Source organism: Corvus hawaiiensis, chromosome 8, assembly GCF_020740725.1.
Source record: "Corvus hawaiiensis isolate bCorHaw1 chromosome 8, bCorHaw1.pri.cur, whole genome shotgun sequence".
Lineage (NCBI taxonomy): Eukaryota > Metazoa > Chordata > Aves > Passeriformes > Corvidae > Corvus > Corvus hawaiiensis.
The window spans coordinates 33,518,777-33,535,110 of NC_063220.1; the positions used below are offsets into that span (position 1 = coordinate 33,518,777).

The following is a 16,334-nucleotide window of genomic DNA, read 5'->3' on the forward strand; positions in this document are numbered from 1 at the left end:
GGATGTGGTCAGGAGCTACCTGAAGCTGGAGGATCCTCTTACAGCCAGCTGACCTCCCTTGATTTCCTCCACGTAGTAGAAAAACGCTGCAAGAGAAAAGCATTGTGTTTCAGGTTGACAGGGCAAAAAATGCTAAGCTTTCCTGGTCTAATCTTGATCCAGTTGCAGATCCAGACTGTGTCTGCCTGGGGAGCCTCAAACAGCCAGGGATTACACCACAATCCCTTCCCACACCTTTCCTGGCGGAGGTGGGCGCTTGTGTATTTTGTATATTGTGACTCTCTTTATTAGACCTTTCCCATCTTCCTCTCCTCAGCTCTGATTTTCACAGTCCCCACGTGGTTGTTTTTCACTCTGCTGGCTCTCTGCTCTGGTCTTCAATATCCCTTTAAAAAAAAAAAAGGCTGGCTGCTTTCCCTCTGCCTCCACAATGCTTGTTTTGGTCTGGTTTCTCCTTGGTCAGGTTGGGAGTCTGCAGTGCTGGAGGCGGTCAGCTGTGCTAGCAGGGAAGCAGCTCAGAGGGATGCTGAATGACTTTTGCATCCCTCGCTGTGGCAGCACTCGGGGGCAGGGGAGGGACCTGGGGTGCAGGAGGGGCAGCTCCCAGGGAGTGGTACTGGCAGTCAGAGGAAAGTTGCACAGCCCTGCCACAAACTGGTCTACCTTCTGCTGTTACAGGGGCTTGGAGGGTGGTGTGGTGCAGCTGCAATGATTTTGGCAGTGGCCAGGAACTTGGGTTTTCTCCGGAATGTCTTTGAGGCTTTGCAAAGGAATGTCCCCATGGCATTTCTTCTCATACAAAATTTCACCCACGTTTCCTATCTGCCCCACCATGGGGCACAAAGAAAGCTGCTTGGCCACCCTTCAGCTGCGATTGACTTTACAAAAATACCAGCAGGAGATACTGCAACTCAAAATTGTTGCTGCTGTTCACCTTCTTGCAGGGAGGCCTGCGGGAGCCAAGGAGCAGCAGTGGCCCCAGTTGCTCCCAGGGGATGTGTGCCACATGGTGCACACAACTCGGTCCAGACATTCTGCTTTCCCCCTTGGCTACACCTGTCCAGACCCCTCGGCATACTGGCTGCTGCTGGAGGAGGCAGTGTAGGGCTGCAGTGGGGCGTTGGCTCCCACCCAGAATGTGTCACCCAGAGCCAGTGGGGCCAGCTGATGGGAGGTGGCAGGATTTCCCACACACTGACCTGTGCCCATCCCCACAGACAGTTGCAGAGGAAGGAAAATATGCTGGGAAAGGCAGGACCTGGCTTAGCAGATGAGGGGTTGATGGGGATGGCTGGAGCAAGGGGAGACTCCTGGGCAGTGTGGGCTGAGCCTTGGCCCTGCAGCAGACAGGCAGGTTGTTGTATCCAAGAGGATGCATCCGTTTCTAACTTGGGATTTGTATCTTCTCCCCAAACATCTATGTGGAGATGAGCCAAAAGGAGGGACAGTGCCCAAGTCCTGCCTTCTCCCCACATCCCAGCTGGGGTGCTCTATCTCTTGCCAGGTTGTTTTCATGGCTTTTATATTTTCTTGCTGTCGTGTTAAACGTGATCCTTTATCAGCTTGCTGGGGCTTCTTGGACACATCATAGAATCATAGATTGGTTTGGGTTGGAAGGGACCTTAAAAGGTTATCTAGTTCCATGCCCCTGCCATAGACAGGGACATCTTCCACTGTCCCAGATTGCTCCAAGCCCTGTCCAACCTGACCTTGAACACTTCCAGGGATGGGGCAGCCCCAGCTTCTCTGGGCAACCTGTGCCAGTGTCTTAATGCTGCTCAGGGGCTCCCATGAGATTAAAAACATGAACACACTGGTGAGCCCCGAGGGGTGAAGGAGGTGTTTGGGATCCCTGGTGTGGGGTGAGGGTGCGGAAAGGTCAACTCCAGCTATTTAAACACCAGCAGTCACAAGCCGTGTCAGTGGCCCTGGCTCAGAGCCATGAGGAGGATGAGGTGGGAGGGTGCAATGGAACACCCTTGGCCCCTTGCATTGAACTGGTTGAAATGCTATGGTTTTGTATTTCACCTCTTTTGAGGACATTAAGTCAGCGTGGCTTTCTATGCTGACTGTGCAAAAGGTGTTTTCCACTTTGAAAGTGGCTCAACACAGCTTTTTGACAAGCACTAGCAAAAATATTGGAAAAGAGGACTTCTGTCTCAAGCAGCTGCTCCTTGCCAAAAGTTTTGAGCTCTCTGAATTGTGTTTTCCCTTGGAAGGCTAAGCCCTCATGGCCAGGCTGGCCAGAGAGCTGGGATCTGGAGGGAGCAGTGCCTGGGCTGCTGTGGATGGGCGTCCGGCACCACTGCAGCCACAGCAGCACGTTGCCGTGTCAGAAAATGGGATTCTCTGGCACGCCATCCCCATAGCACATCTGGAAGAAAAATTGCAGCATAATCATTGCTTAAATACTACCCTCCTTTTTTTCCCCTGCTTTGTAAGACATCTTCCTGGGAATTCTGTTATTCCCTGAAATTTAAATATATTCCCCCATCCACATTTTTGGGCCCTCCAGAGTATATACACACTTCAGCCTGGAAAGTTGCTCATGCGCCCTGGGCTGCTGGCTGTATTTTGGGTTGGGGTTTGTTTGGTTTAGACATACTGTTGTTTCATTTGTTTTGAAGATGCAAACCACACAATGAATTCCATGGATTCTGTGAGCAGTTATGAATAAATGGGGATGAACAATTCAGGAAAAAACCAAACAAATAGTTTGTTTGGTCACTTAACTCTCTTTCTCTGAACATGTAGGCAGCTGTACTCTTAACTGCCTGGAGCAGCTTGAGGAGTCACCTCAACCTTGGGTTTTGTCACCTGTACATTGCCACATGCATGGCTGAGGGACAGGAAGAGGGAGAAAGGATGTTTCTTATACCTCTAAGCATCAACTCATCTGGCTTAGTCTTCTAGGGAGTATTTAAGGAGTATTTAATTGATTTTAATTAATCTGCTGTTGTTGCCTCTGTGCGGATTAAGAGGGCTTGCATAAGCCATTAATACAGTTGTGAGCATGGCCTGCACTGCAAAATGGTTGGAGGGCTTAGAGCATCCCTGTGGTGCTGCCATCCAACAGAGTTAGGATGGCAAATGCCTCGGCCTTTCCCTCTTTATCCAAAATATGCTTAGAAACAGCCAAAGCACTGAAAAAGGAAGGCACTCTGGTACAGCGATGGATGCAAGTGCTCTGAAGGAGGGTGGCCTGTTTATTTACACCCATCTACTTGTTCGTATGATTCTCCTTTGTGATGCTCAGGCCTTCCTCCTGTACACCTCAGGGCTCCCCACTTTGTCTTTTATATGCCTTCTTATTTTAAACATTTTATTATTGGCTTTTTTATTTTAAACTGGCTGGAAGGTAGGAAGAATTTCCTCCAAAGACATGGAATTGCTACGGGACTTTTTCTCTGGAGGCTGAACTCTGCCCAAAGGTGCAAACAGGTGAACATTTATATTGAGGTGTGCATGAGTCCTGGTGACACAAGCATTAACTTTAATGGTGCTTGTATATTATGGTCCAAATGTTATATCTCAGCCCTGGATAAACCTTGGTTGTTTGATACAGCCATTCCCCATGCAAAACCAGGAATAAACTAACCTCTTCCTTAGTATGGTGCAGAGAAAGACATTGAGGATTAAATGCATGGGAAAGAGATTTTGGAGCAGATACCCGCTGTGAAGTGCTCCAGCCAAAGCACAGACTGAGGCAGGAGAAGAGCATTGTGGCTGTGCTGATTTTTATCAGGCAACAGTCCCGATGTGACCTTTACTGTCCATGTTGGAATAACAAATCCAGTGGCACATGGCACCCCACATGCAGACTAGGCCCCGACAGGTTGCCTGTGGGGCAGCTGGGGGCGCATGTTGAGGGCTGCAGCGGGGAGCTTCTGCATATTTGACGGGTTTGTGTACAGATGTTTGGTAGAAGTGTTTACACCATTGCGTGCCTGTGCTTACAATGTATATGGTACATATGGGCATAAATCAGCGCCTTGACAAAGCAAGGCAAAAACATCCCAGCTGGCTGAGGAAACCCGAAGAGCACATTGCTCTGCTACTGTACGGTGACGGCTTTGATTCAGCACAAGCGTGCTACCGGGGTGGAGGATTTTTCCCAGGCCTGGGCTGTGTGCACATGGCCAGGCTGGTTTGCGTCAGCCGCTGACGCACGTCCGGGCCCCGCGACATGGGTCTCGTGTGTGCTGCCCATCCTGGCAGCTCTGCGGCGGCCGGAGGAATGAGGGTGAGTCGTACCGGCCGCCAGGCTCCACGGCGGGGCACGGCGCCCGGTGGCGGCCGAGCCCCTTGCGCAAAGCGTGGGTGCCCGCCAGCTGCCGAAGAGCACTGAAAATACCCGGGATGGGCCAAAGGGGATGTTGCAGGCGCCAAGTGGTTCACTCCGAAGCTGTTTGCAAGGGGACTTTGCTTCGGTGCCAATGTTAGATGCTGCCACGTGCTTAAGGACAATGGGGAGGTAAAAAGTGGGTTGTTGCCTGGCCAATATCAGGATGGCTCTGTTTGGTGTCCCTGTGGTGGGGCAGAGAGGGTTTTTACAGTGGGATGTAGAGGCCCATGAGGAGCTGTCCTCTCCAAGGTTTCTGCTTTCGGTGTGGTAATACCCGATTCCCTCTTGGCTTTTCCGGGCATCTGCCCACACCTTTACCCTGTGGGGACCAAGGACCAGGCTGATCTGCCGGTGCCCGAGGGTGTCCCAGGACACAGATCAACAGGAAGAGGGGAGGGGCGGCTTTCCTTCCCCCATCGCCTTTCAGCCCCTGTGCCCGGCTGGGGCCTCAGGTACGCTGATGGTGCAGGGGCAGAGGCAGCCTTTAAAAGGGGAGAGGTTGCATCATGCAGGGTTGGGCGGGCCTCGGGAGGCAGAAACCTCATCTGTTAAACACATACCGCCCCCCCCTCCGCCGGGGAACATTCAATCCTCTCTTTGATGGACGTCCAAGAAAATACTTCTTCCACATCCTAAACTTGTTAGCACCAGTTAATCATCTTAACCTTCTTCCCCTCCAAACACACACTCCAATGAGTTTCCCATCGGTGGCAGCTGTTAAAGACGCAGCCATGCTTTTTGTGCCAGCCTTTGCAGGCGAGTGTATGGCCGTTAATTATTAAACCTCCTGGCTGTCCCCCAGGTGGGAGAGCAGCTACCCACATCTTGTGCTGAAGCCCCTTCCAAGTGACTGTCCGATGAGTCACTTTTAGGGTGGGATGCACTTGATGCAGCTCTCCCCTTCCAGGAGCTGTACCAGGTCTGCGTCCCTCTGTGCACTGCCTCTTTGACATTATGAATGCATTATGAAGCAGAAGCCCTGGAAAGTACTTATTTGCATTAGAGTGATGCTCAAACATCCCAGATGAATGCTGCAGAATGCCAGCAGCATGACAATCAGAGGGGTTGGAGAGATGTGCTCACGTGTGGGGTCTGTGCCATGCACCTGGTGAGAGCAGTGGGCTGTGACATGACACCTAGTAACTGGGCATCTGCCCTTCATTGCGTCTGGCTATGTCTCCCCTTTCCAATCTGGAAACCCCCACGTTGCCCATTGTGTGTCTTCAGTTTTCCCCTCAAAATAAGATTGTGTTTCAGATAGAAGAAAGGTGACTCCCTGATGCGTCTGTTCCTTCTGCAGTGCCCAAGGCTCTGGTGGGGCAATGATGTGCCCTTTGATGCTATCCACCTCTTGCACATAAGGGATTGGGTGGCAGCCTGCTTGCATGGGCTCCCTGGACCAATTCAATCCCTCACTCCCCAAACCAGGGCTGGGATGATTCCTGTTCTGCTTGCCCATCCTGTTCTAGCCTGGCTGCTGAGACTCTGTCTGTTTTTTCCTCATGCGATGTCTTGGGTGAGCAGCATCGCAGACGGGCTGTGCAAGCAGGCGGTAATTAAACCAGCATATTTCCCGGGGGGGGCAGCTGATTAACAGCACATGGGGGGCTGAGACACACACGGGCAGTATCAATCCATTGCTTGCCTCACGCCTCTCCCTTAGGATGTCTGGTTTTTTTCTTTTTGCTTTTCTTTTTTTTTCCTTTCTTTCAAAGGGAAAATGAAGATTATATCAGCTGAACTGGAATCTGAACTGACAGAACTTTGTGCGAGGGACTTGTTTATTATGATTTGGTGTTGCTCCGGGCAGTGTGTGTGCCTCGCTGGGGACCACCCAGCTATCCCATCCACGCCAGGCTACCCTTGCTGGGCAGCTCAACCAGCAGCAGGTAGAGGACCTTTTGGAAGGGGTCTTCCAGAGGCTGAACCTGGTGCTGGAATGTGGCACTGGGTGGATGCAGCCAGATCCTGGTGGCTGCTCTTTTCTTGTCCTTCTCCTCTGTCATCTGCTGCTGCTGTCCAAGGGAGGAGATGTTGCTGGAGGCAACAGCAGCTGCTGGGAGTTGTGTGTTGGCCTCATCCCTAACGGAGTTGAAGAACACAATGGGCTAGGATTTTTTTAATCTTTTTTTTTGTTTAGTTTTAAAATATTAGCTCCTTATTAGAGCAATTTTGGCAGCAAAGAGGGAGTAGTTATGTCTCCCAAAACGGCAGTCCTTGCCTACAGATTAACTTCCCCTTAGACCCTACTATATACAAGTGCCACACGCGTGAAAGAGGGGTCGAAACCCCAAAAGCACTCACAGAGTTTATGGGTGTGTGGCACTGCCCTGGCCACACCGAGGGAGCCACATGTCAGCTCTCTGCTCAACAGGGAGTGGTGTACCTGGCTCTGACCCCTGTGAAACCCAGGGAGAAGCTGTGGTATTGTGGGGCTCTTTGCCATCCCCTGTGCAATGTGATTTAAAGTGGGCTTAAAGACAGAAGGAGAGGAGAGGGGTCAAGACAAGTGGTTTTTTTCTGAAAGGTGTAGCCTTGTGTTTTGTATGGTGATCTCTTGCTTATGGATGACCTGAATGCTTATAGAAAATGTTTATTTTCTGGGGAAGCAGGTGGAGATGGGGGTTATCAGGTGTGGTTGTGAATATTTCTATCTCTGAATTCCAAAGCCATCCTGGATAGATCTCCATGCTCTGCTATTGCAGTAAACTGTATCTTAATAGGCAGGGTCCTGGAGTTTCTTGGGACAGTGATGAGAAGTGGCTCTCAGGCCCTTTAGGAAGGGAGGCTACAGATGTGACTCTTGGCTCGAGGGCTGGTGCGGGGCATGTGCTATCCCCAGCCCCACATGGTTTGGCATGCATTCAGCCATTCCCTCCTCCTCCACATGGGTTTTTCTATGTGCCTTTCCCATGCAGCAGACTGTTGCAGACCTTGGTTCTCATTCCTGCTCTTTGCTCTCTTCTTTTCTAGGACAGTGAGGGTTTCCTGTTTTGCTAGAACTTGCCATTTTAGCAGTGGCTGAGGAGCCTCAACCTTTTTTTACCAGGTGTACCACATGCCCCATGTACTTTCGAGAAACTTCTCTCTAAATATAATGCCTTTTCCTCTCGTGCCCTCAGGGCTTTTCCTTTTGTCTAGGAGGAAGAGCTTCAGAGTAACTGATGTCTAAGCTTGCTTGATTTTCCTCTAAGTTATTTTTTCTCTGCTCTGGGGAGAAGGGAAAGTATTTATTTTCTGTTTTCCTTGTGCTCTCTTTTGATTTTGAGATTATAATGGGATCTCTCACTACCTTAAAAAATAAGCACCTGTATGCCTAAATAAGAAAAATCTTGCCCTCTCAAACAAGATGGAGGTCCTGACAGAATTCAGAAGAATTCAAACTTACGGAATCAAATTTGTCATGTTGAGAAGATGAGAGGATACAGGTGCCTTTGAGACCATGCTCAGTGGGAGGCAGCAGTTGGTTGGGGTTACTTCTTTGCCTTTCCAGTTCGATGGCTCTCTCCATAGTGTGTGCTGTGCACCTGGTGTTGGCACTGGGGGCAGCGGGGAAGGGATCTGCATGTTCAGTTCATTCTAGGTAAGGGAAGCCGTGAGTCCTTTATCCCTGTAAGCCAACACAGGTTGTCTCCATATGTGCGTCCTGCCCCGGCCTGGCTCTGACCAGGCACAGGGGTAGCCAAGCTAAACCAACCTCTCCAGCTTGAGATGTGCTAAAAAGCATCAGCTAGAGTTGGCTGAATGAATACTCTCCTCTTCTGCTCCATAAAACACACTGAGCAAACCCACTTAGGCTCATAAACTCCATCGCATTTTTCCTTTTGAAAGGACTAACATCAGCCCAACTCTCCTCCACATGCTCTGTTTGGAAACAAGGCGACGCATCAGGAAGAGCCTGAAGGAAGAATTTATGATGTCTCTAATTAGTCAGTTTGTTCCATCCTTGAAGGAGAGGATAACGAGCGACAGGGATGCATTGCCGGCCTCTGGAGGAAGAACACTGTGGCTAGGCTCATGTCCAACTGCTGATAGGGTAATTAGTGGTAACTGGGAGCTATCAATCATCTGGGGTGGAAAAATGTCTGGGCTAAAGGAAAGACCCTCCCAAACATTTTCATAATTCAGAAGGGTGTGAGACAGGGTCTGGAAGACAGTACTGGCAGTCCGTGAGATATTTGAGGAAGGAGTCTATTAAAAGATAAATTGAACACAATGGTCTTTTGTTCGTCCCTGGGTAGGTGACAGAATTTGCTGTTATAAAAGTTGCAAAGTATTTTGGAAGGAGGAAGGAAGAAGAAAAGAGTTAGCAGATGGAAAAGAGAGAAGAATAAAAAGAATTAGGGGGGAGAAAAAAGTAACAGTACACTAGTTATTAAAATCAGCTGCTAATTGCAAAAATTATATAGGACTAAAATTAATTATGCAATTTGCCAAGTGAATAAAGTGTGCTGTTTGCATTTGAAGTGCATGATCAGAGAATTTATTCAAATAATTTTTAGCTATAGTAAGGTCCAACTTTCTACTTTTCCTGGACAACCATATTATGAGAGGGATTGTAATTTTCAGCAGGAAGTAAAAATGCCTTGGATTTTGATTTTTACTTTACCCAGCCATGATTTACTTTGGCCATTTCCCCCCTCTGGTTCCTTCCTAATTCTGCAGCTCTCTGAGGAATAGGACTTGTGCAGGGCCTGGCCAAGTACTGAGGAAGTGGCCAGCTCCTCAGTGCAGGAATGAGAGACTCTTGTTGAACAACCAGCTGCAATTTTCAAACCGATTTGGATCTCTCCAGAGCTTTCAGATGCCACCTTCTTATTCCTGGCACGGAAAAGGATGTGTTAGGGGATGTAGGGTGGGAGTTCCAGAGAGATTACCAAACATCTGCCAAAGGATAGGGTTTGTTGGAATGGTAGCTTATTGAATTGGCATGCACGTCTTCAGACTAAGAGTTGTGAGGTGCTTCTGGAAATGTCCAGGTGTTTAGGTGGATTTCAAAAACAGAAAGAGCTGGAGAATTGGTGGGGTTATGCCTCTGGAGAGTAGGAACTGGGGAAGAAGTTGAGAAAACTCAGCAGTCTGACAGGGAAACTGTTGAAGGCACGAGTTGAAGTTGTTCCAGTGCATAGGAGCTACAGGAAGAGATCAGCTAAATAAAATTATGAAGCAAGCTGAAATTTAAGACAGGAGGAAAGTAAAACTGGAAGGATTTAAAATGAATGGGTATGCAAGATGAAAATCTGAGAGTCTACAGTGAGGTGGGACTGTCAAGGACACCAAGAAAAGGCTGAATTTGTTCTTGTGAGTGAGGAGACCTTCCTTCTCACTGGAACGTGGGTGCCAGTCACACCAGGCAGCAAGGACATCAGCTTCTTAAAGAAATCTCTGAGCCTTTGAGGGCTCATAAAGAACAAGTGTCATGTCAGAACATAAGAGCAAGGCAGACGTGGTGACAGGGAGGAACTCATTTTCCCTCTGTGAGTAAGACCCTGCAGATAAGATAAATAGACACCGTATCTTCTGCCTTCACCAGTGAAGTGAGCTGGAGAGGAGGTTGCTGTTTGAGAATTACATTTGAAGAGGCAAAAAGGCCACTGAGGGGCAGCAACAAGAACAACCAGAGGTCCAGAAAACATGGCCTGTGCAGAGAGACTGGAAGAATTAGGTTTTGTTTAGTCTAAAGACAAGAGAAGACTGAGGAACAGGACAGCAGACATCAAATACATGAGGTAACCGCAAAAAGGAGAGAAATAAAAAAATCTCTTCTTTGAATTTGCTGTGCATCAGAGGTCATTGACTGACTTAAACAACAACACTGGAAATTTTGGGTAGTCTCTAAGAAAGATAATAAATATGGCCTTATGAATCAGGGCTAGGGTATTGCCTGGACTGGATCACTAGGGAAGCATGTGGTGTCACTATCCCCAGAGGACAGCAACAGGTTAGAGAAATATTTGCCCATATGGGCTAGGTACAGACTTTATTCCTTTGGTTGCTTTGAAGATGTTCCCTCCTCAGTTTCATGTCACTCATTCCACAGGAATCCTTTAATCTCTCTTTGGTTTGCTCAGGGGAGGCAGAAGGGGAAGAGAAAGGGGGATAGTCAAGAACAGCGGTTTTGGGCTAGTGGTTTGCTGGAGCCTGGGGGCACGCTTGCTCTTTGGCAGAAGGTGGTGGAGTGCAATGAGCCTGCCACCATAAGGTTTCGATTTACCATCCAGGGGTCCACACCACTACTGGAAAACCTTGGGGGGGCCTTCAAGCATGAAAATTCACTGGGTGAGCTGACCCTGGGAGTCCTTCCCAGCCTGGGTTTCTCTGCTTTCTGTGGTGCTAAGTGCTTCAGCATGGCAGGGACAAATGTGATTGTTTGCTGCTTGGGAAAAGCTTGCTGACACATGGATGCCTGCCTGAAATGAGCATTGTGCTGCCCAGCATTGGCCGTCCCACCATCTCTCCCCTGGCAGTGCCAGAGGTGCTCTGTTTGTCCTGGGTGCAGCCAGCACTGGGTGGGCCATCTGCTCTTCACCCTTTCCTGTCCTTTGTTTTTGCAAGGGGCTCTCCCAGATGTTTGTCAGAATACTACTGCTTGCCTATGGTTGAGCCCTTGTCTTTGAGCACTTTAATTTGCGTAACAGGGCTGGCTGTGGTTATGCCAAAGGCCCCGCTTACCCTTATCAGATTCTTCTGGCTCTGGAGGCTGACTGGCTCCTGTTGTCCTTACAGACTTTTTTTGAAACAAGCAGTGATGTTTGGAGATGCACTTGGGATCTGTGATTAAACTCCGCTATCAGACCCCCTCTTTTATTTTTGAGACTAATGCTTAATCATGTTAATTTTTCTATGAGGCTTCTCCTTGGTGTCTACTTTGATCATAGCATCCTTTGGACTTTGTTCAGTGCTGTGCTTGGGGCTTTCTGCTTGGCTTGGGCTGGTGGTGGTGGTGCGCTGGGGCGCTCAGAGTGCCTGAGCAATGACTTTTATCCTCAACAGCTGCTGATATTAACTGCCGAGTCTCGGTGATGTCATGGGTTTGATTTTGGGGGCGAGCTTGAATGACTGGCATAACCCGGTGCCTCAGCTTAGCGTTTGTCAGATTTTTTGGCAGTGAAATCCTGATGGTCCTTTTGCTGTCCAGCATTTCTGCAATCCTTTGAAGAACCTCTTGCCACTCTGAAAGGGTGTAGCCAAGAGAAGAATGTTTTAGGGATGGAGGGGCCTGGCCTTTTGCAAGGGCCTTCTGCTCTCTGGAGTGAGTTATCCACTCAGATTTTCTGCCACTGCTGACAAAACCTGAAGCAAAATTTCTAGAGGCTGTGCTTTGGGTAGTCAGTGTTTGAAGTCTTTCTCATTATTTTCAAGACTTCGTTGTCTTTAATTCCACCTACAGCTAATAATACTGAATTATGGCAAGGCGCATGGCATTTTTGCCTTTTCATTTGAAGTTCTCAGAGTTAATGTTCCCTCTGCCTCCTCTTGTATCATTTGTCCCCTGATGGAGGTAGGGAAGATGGCTCTAGAAGAGTACGAGTACTCTGGATCTGTTGTGTGAAAACTGCAGCAGGGCCAGTGTTTAAAATAGGCCAAACCCATCGTTTGTACTCCATGCACCCAGCTGGGGCCTGCCTGCTCTGAAATGGGATCAGTCTGCACTCAGTGCCCATGGAGCCATGAATTAGGGGTTCCATGCCACCCTGGGTAAGGTCATGCTCAGGCTGCTGACATTTTAATCAGCATTTCATAACTAATTGCCTGGCCACAACTATCTTGTTATCAATTAACATAGCCCTGAATGGCAGGAAGTAACTGTATCTCTCTAACTCCCTAAGGCTGGCTTCTGGGTCTGTGAAATGGCTGGATTTCCTCACAGGGATGGATTACATGTTTACATCTTCCCTGCTGCCAGAGTGTATAGGGAGGATGACCCAAGTAAGCAACAATAATGTCTTAGTGTTCCCTCTCTGTCCTCCTCATCTTGTATATGCTATATACAAGAGGGAAAAAAACCCCTTGTATGTGAGCTTTTGGAGCAGGCTGGAAGGTACCCACATTACAGACACTGCACTGTACTGCCTGAATCCAAGAAATTAGAGGGAAAAAAATAAGCCACAGCATTTGGGAACCTTTTGAGAATGGACACTTTTCCAGACTTGAGGAAATGCCTGTAAGTGGATGGGATCATTTCAATGATCCTCTCAGTCCAGAGAGCACTGCCATCTCAAGCTGGAGATATCTCTGTCATCAGCAGAAGGCCTCTCAGCAAACCTGCTCCTCTATGTCCAGCTTTTAAGATCTGATGGTATGGAACATGGGACTTTCCAGATTAGGATAAATTTGACCCACTTGCAAAACTAAGCCTCTCCTTTTCTGAGGCCAAAGAGACTACAGCGTGGAGGGTCGTATTTTATCTCTTTGAGTGGGTCAGAGAAAAGGAATCACTGCAGTTCTGTTGTAGTCAGTCACTGGTTGAACAGGCCATGAGAAAGGTCAAGTGAACAGAGGGCTCTGTGGCATGGCCTTGCTCTTCACCACAGGTGTGCTCTTTCTGTATGTGCAATAAGGTGGACCTACCCTTAGGTGGCCGCTCATTTGCTCGCTTGGGCTACGGAAAGGCAGAGCTTCTTTAAGGAAATTTTCTGTCTGCATAAAAACCAGAGCAGCTGAGAAGGGACAGTGCAGATGGTGCTCATTTCCAGAGGCCATATGTTTGGAGGGACCTTGGGTACCCCTACAAGAATTCTTTGTTTTCTCAATGTTCAGTTTCAAAGGTAGTCTGGAGGTCTCCTCTTTGCAGGAGACCACTGCTTCCTCCCACTCGTCCACTCCTGACACGTTTTCTCCGTCCCCTCCTCCGTCTCCTGCTGCTCCACAAGCTCGCAGCTGGATAAACAGTGTTTGCAGTCACTTACAGCCCTCCAGTGCCTTCCAGCGAGGCACCGGCACGGAGAGATGCTTCCTGAGCAGCCCGTCGTGGGCGGACGGTCGTGCTGCAGCCCATATGCCAGCACCGGCATCGCTCTGGTCCCAGCAAGATCAGGTTCAAAACACACAGGATCTGGAGGTGCTAATTACAAGTGTGGGTTCTCTGTCTGTGAAGGCTGAGGAATTTGGTGATCTGGAAGCTCTGGGTTTGTCTGCTGGCTGAGCTTAGCTATGGAATGGGTTTGGAAACATTCACGGTAGCTTTTATTGCTGCTCTGTTGACTCGTCCTTTCTCTGTTGACTGTTTACATGGAAAGGGGATCTAGCTCATCTCCTATGCAGCACCACCTCTGTCTCACCCCAAAAGAGCCTGCTGTAAGAAGAGGAGGAACCCACAATAGGTCGGATTTGTACTTGTGGCTGTCAAGATTGTTGGCTCCTGGTTGTTTGTGGAGCTCTTTGGAGTTCACCACCAAGACCTGGCTCATGTTGGGGCAAGCAGTCCTGTTTCCACATGGTTGTCCCAAACTGGCTGGGACTGCAAGAGACAGGTGACATGGGGACTACACGCAGTGGTGGTGTGTTGATTCTGTTGCAGTTCAGGTGGCTTTTGTTAAGGGTCCCATGCAGCCTGGTCAACTTGTGAGTTTGTTCTCTTGGCTTACAGGGTTGTCAGCATCCCTGTCTGGGCCAGAGCAGCTCTGCCAGAGCTTTGGCCACAACCGAGCTCACTGCACTGCCGATGGCTGGAGTAGTTGAGAGTAGAGGTGCAAGTATCTCTGTCCTCCTTTACCCACTCTTTCCTCTAATGTGCATTAATTTACTACTTGTGTTAAGGAACGAGCCACTTCAGAACCTCTGCTCACTTTACCACTGTGACAGCATATGACCAAAGCATTTTGCTGAAGCTTTATTTTGCTTTGTAAAATCCCTTACGCTTTGCAACAGCTTATCCAGCAGCACCTCCTCCCTCCCTGCTGTCTTTAGAACATCTTTCCTCTGCCTCCTCCTCCTCCTTTTCCTCCTCCAGCCCATGCAAGATGATGTTGCTTTTGGAAGTGACTCTGTCTGAGGGCTTCGCTTTCTCCTGGGTCACACAGACTGTCCTGGCATTTGAAGCCCAGTCTCTGGATGGTCTCTCCTGATTGACTTATTGCAGCCAAGACTGTGTCCCTGCAGCTCACTGATGAGTGTTTACACAAGACTGCGCAGTCCCCTTCAAATAGCCATTAATTTTATAGGGGGCACATAAAAGAGATGGGCCTCCACTATTCCTCCCTCCTTTGATCTGTGTGGGGTGCATGGCCCAGAGCTGCCAGCATTGCTGATTTACTCCGCTCTGTGGACAGAGCTTCTGGAGCAAACAAGAGCTTATATTTGCTCTCAGTGGTATGGCAATACCATTACAGGCTGTGCTGCTGGCTGGTTGTGTTTGGGCTGGAAGGGCAGGGGTGGCTCAGGGTTTGCATGTCCTTACATTTTTCTTTTAATATTAGCTCAACAGTTCAGTTCATGCAATCCATGAGTGCCCCAAGTCCATGCAGACAGGTAGGCGGGTTATTAAGGGTCTGTAGTGTTGCTAATGGAAATAAAGTCCATGTATTGGCGAGCTATAAGCATTGACCTTGTGACAGGGCACTCAGTCTGAAACAAAATCTCTCCAAAACAGTGCTCTCACAGAACTTTATTGTCATCCAAGCCAGACTCAGAAAACTGTCTCTCTTTTTGTTTCTTTTTTTTTCTTTTCTCCCAGTCTGGCATAAATTAGGATTCCTGCCTCTGAGTCTGACCTTGCCCTCCTAAATGAACTCTCTGATCAGAAGCCCTTTTGTTGTTTCTGCTTGGTGTACCAAGTAGGACAATGACCTCAGCATCAACACCGGTTGTGGGTGATTGCCAGGCCAACCAAATCTGGGTCGCCCCTGAGCTCCTGTCCTAAGTTTGATTTGAATTGAGTTGTTGAGCCTTCCAGCTGCAAGTGTTGACTTTAGCTCTGTCTGTCAGCTATCATGGAGGTGGTTACTATTTTTTGTATTTTAACCAAAAGTTGCTCTCTAAAGGTAACCTCTTCTGATCAACTACAATGAAAGCTGTGTCTAACAGTGGCATTTGACAGGGAAACTTTAGGTCACCAAACCTGGTATAAGAGAGTCATGCTAAGTGAGAGATTTCCAGTGTGGAAAACATTTGTTCATCCAAAGTCTCCAGTTTCTTTTGTGGACTTTCAGCCAGGGCCATTTTCAGGATGACGACGTATTTCACAGGTGCTCACTGTGACATCCGCCTCCCATGCAAAGAGGAGGTTACTGCCTGTTATCTGTCAGCTCACCTGTTATACTGCTTAGCCTTACTTCTTGGCACTTGGTGTGAAGAAAAAAAAAGCAAATAGAGTGTCTGTAAAGTATGGAAAATGTAGAAACCCCTGACAGTTGTATGGTGTGTCTTGCTTCTCCCACAGAGAGGAAACCACAAAATAGTGAGTCCAGGGGTTTCTTTCCACACACACAATATCTGTCAGGATTTTGAGGAATTTTCTGGGAACTGATGAAAGAAATGTGCTGTTTAAGCCCTGATATATATTGTACAACCATGCTGTATGAAAGAAATGCAGTGCTCCACACTGGCAGGTTCCAGAAAAGATTTCCAAAATAAAAGAAACCCAAAGGATCTGAGGGAATTTCTTCCAAGAGGGAAGATGGGCTTCTATGGGATCAGAGGCAGAAGAAAAGGGGAAAATTTGATTGTATTAAAGAGGAAAGGTACCTGACGTCTTTAATAACTGTAGTTTCCTTGTTAACCATTTCACACCTTTGCAAGATCACCGATGCTAGTGTGAAATGGCTAAGAATTTTAGCAGCAAAGGGGCTCTTGCCTCCTCAAATCCAACCTTCTCAGCCCCAGGCATGGGCAAGGATATGAAGGAGAGTCATATAAATAACAAATCCCTCACTCCCGTGTGTGCCAGAGGACCAAAACTCAGTGTGACAGTGTCAAGAGGCTGACTTGCATGGCCTTTCCAGCACAGGGCTCTGACAGGGCTGTCAGAGGCTGCCCTGCACTCATGGTG

General features: G+C 48.4%; 1 protein-coding gene across 11 annotated transcripts in view; it reads left to right on the forward strand.

The window, feature by feature from the left end:
- Positions 1 to 16,334, forward strand: part of COL13A1 (collagen type XIII alpha 1 chain) — a 90,308-nt gene that overhangs the window by 11,607 nt on the left and 62,367 nt on the right. The window lies entirely within an intron of this gene.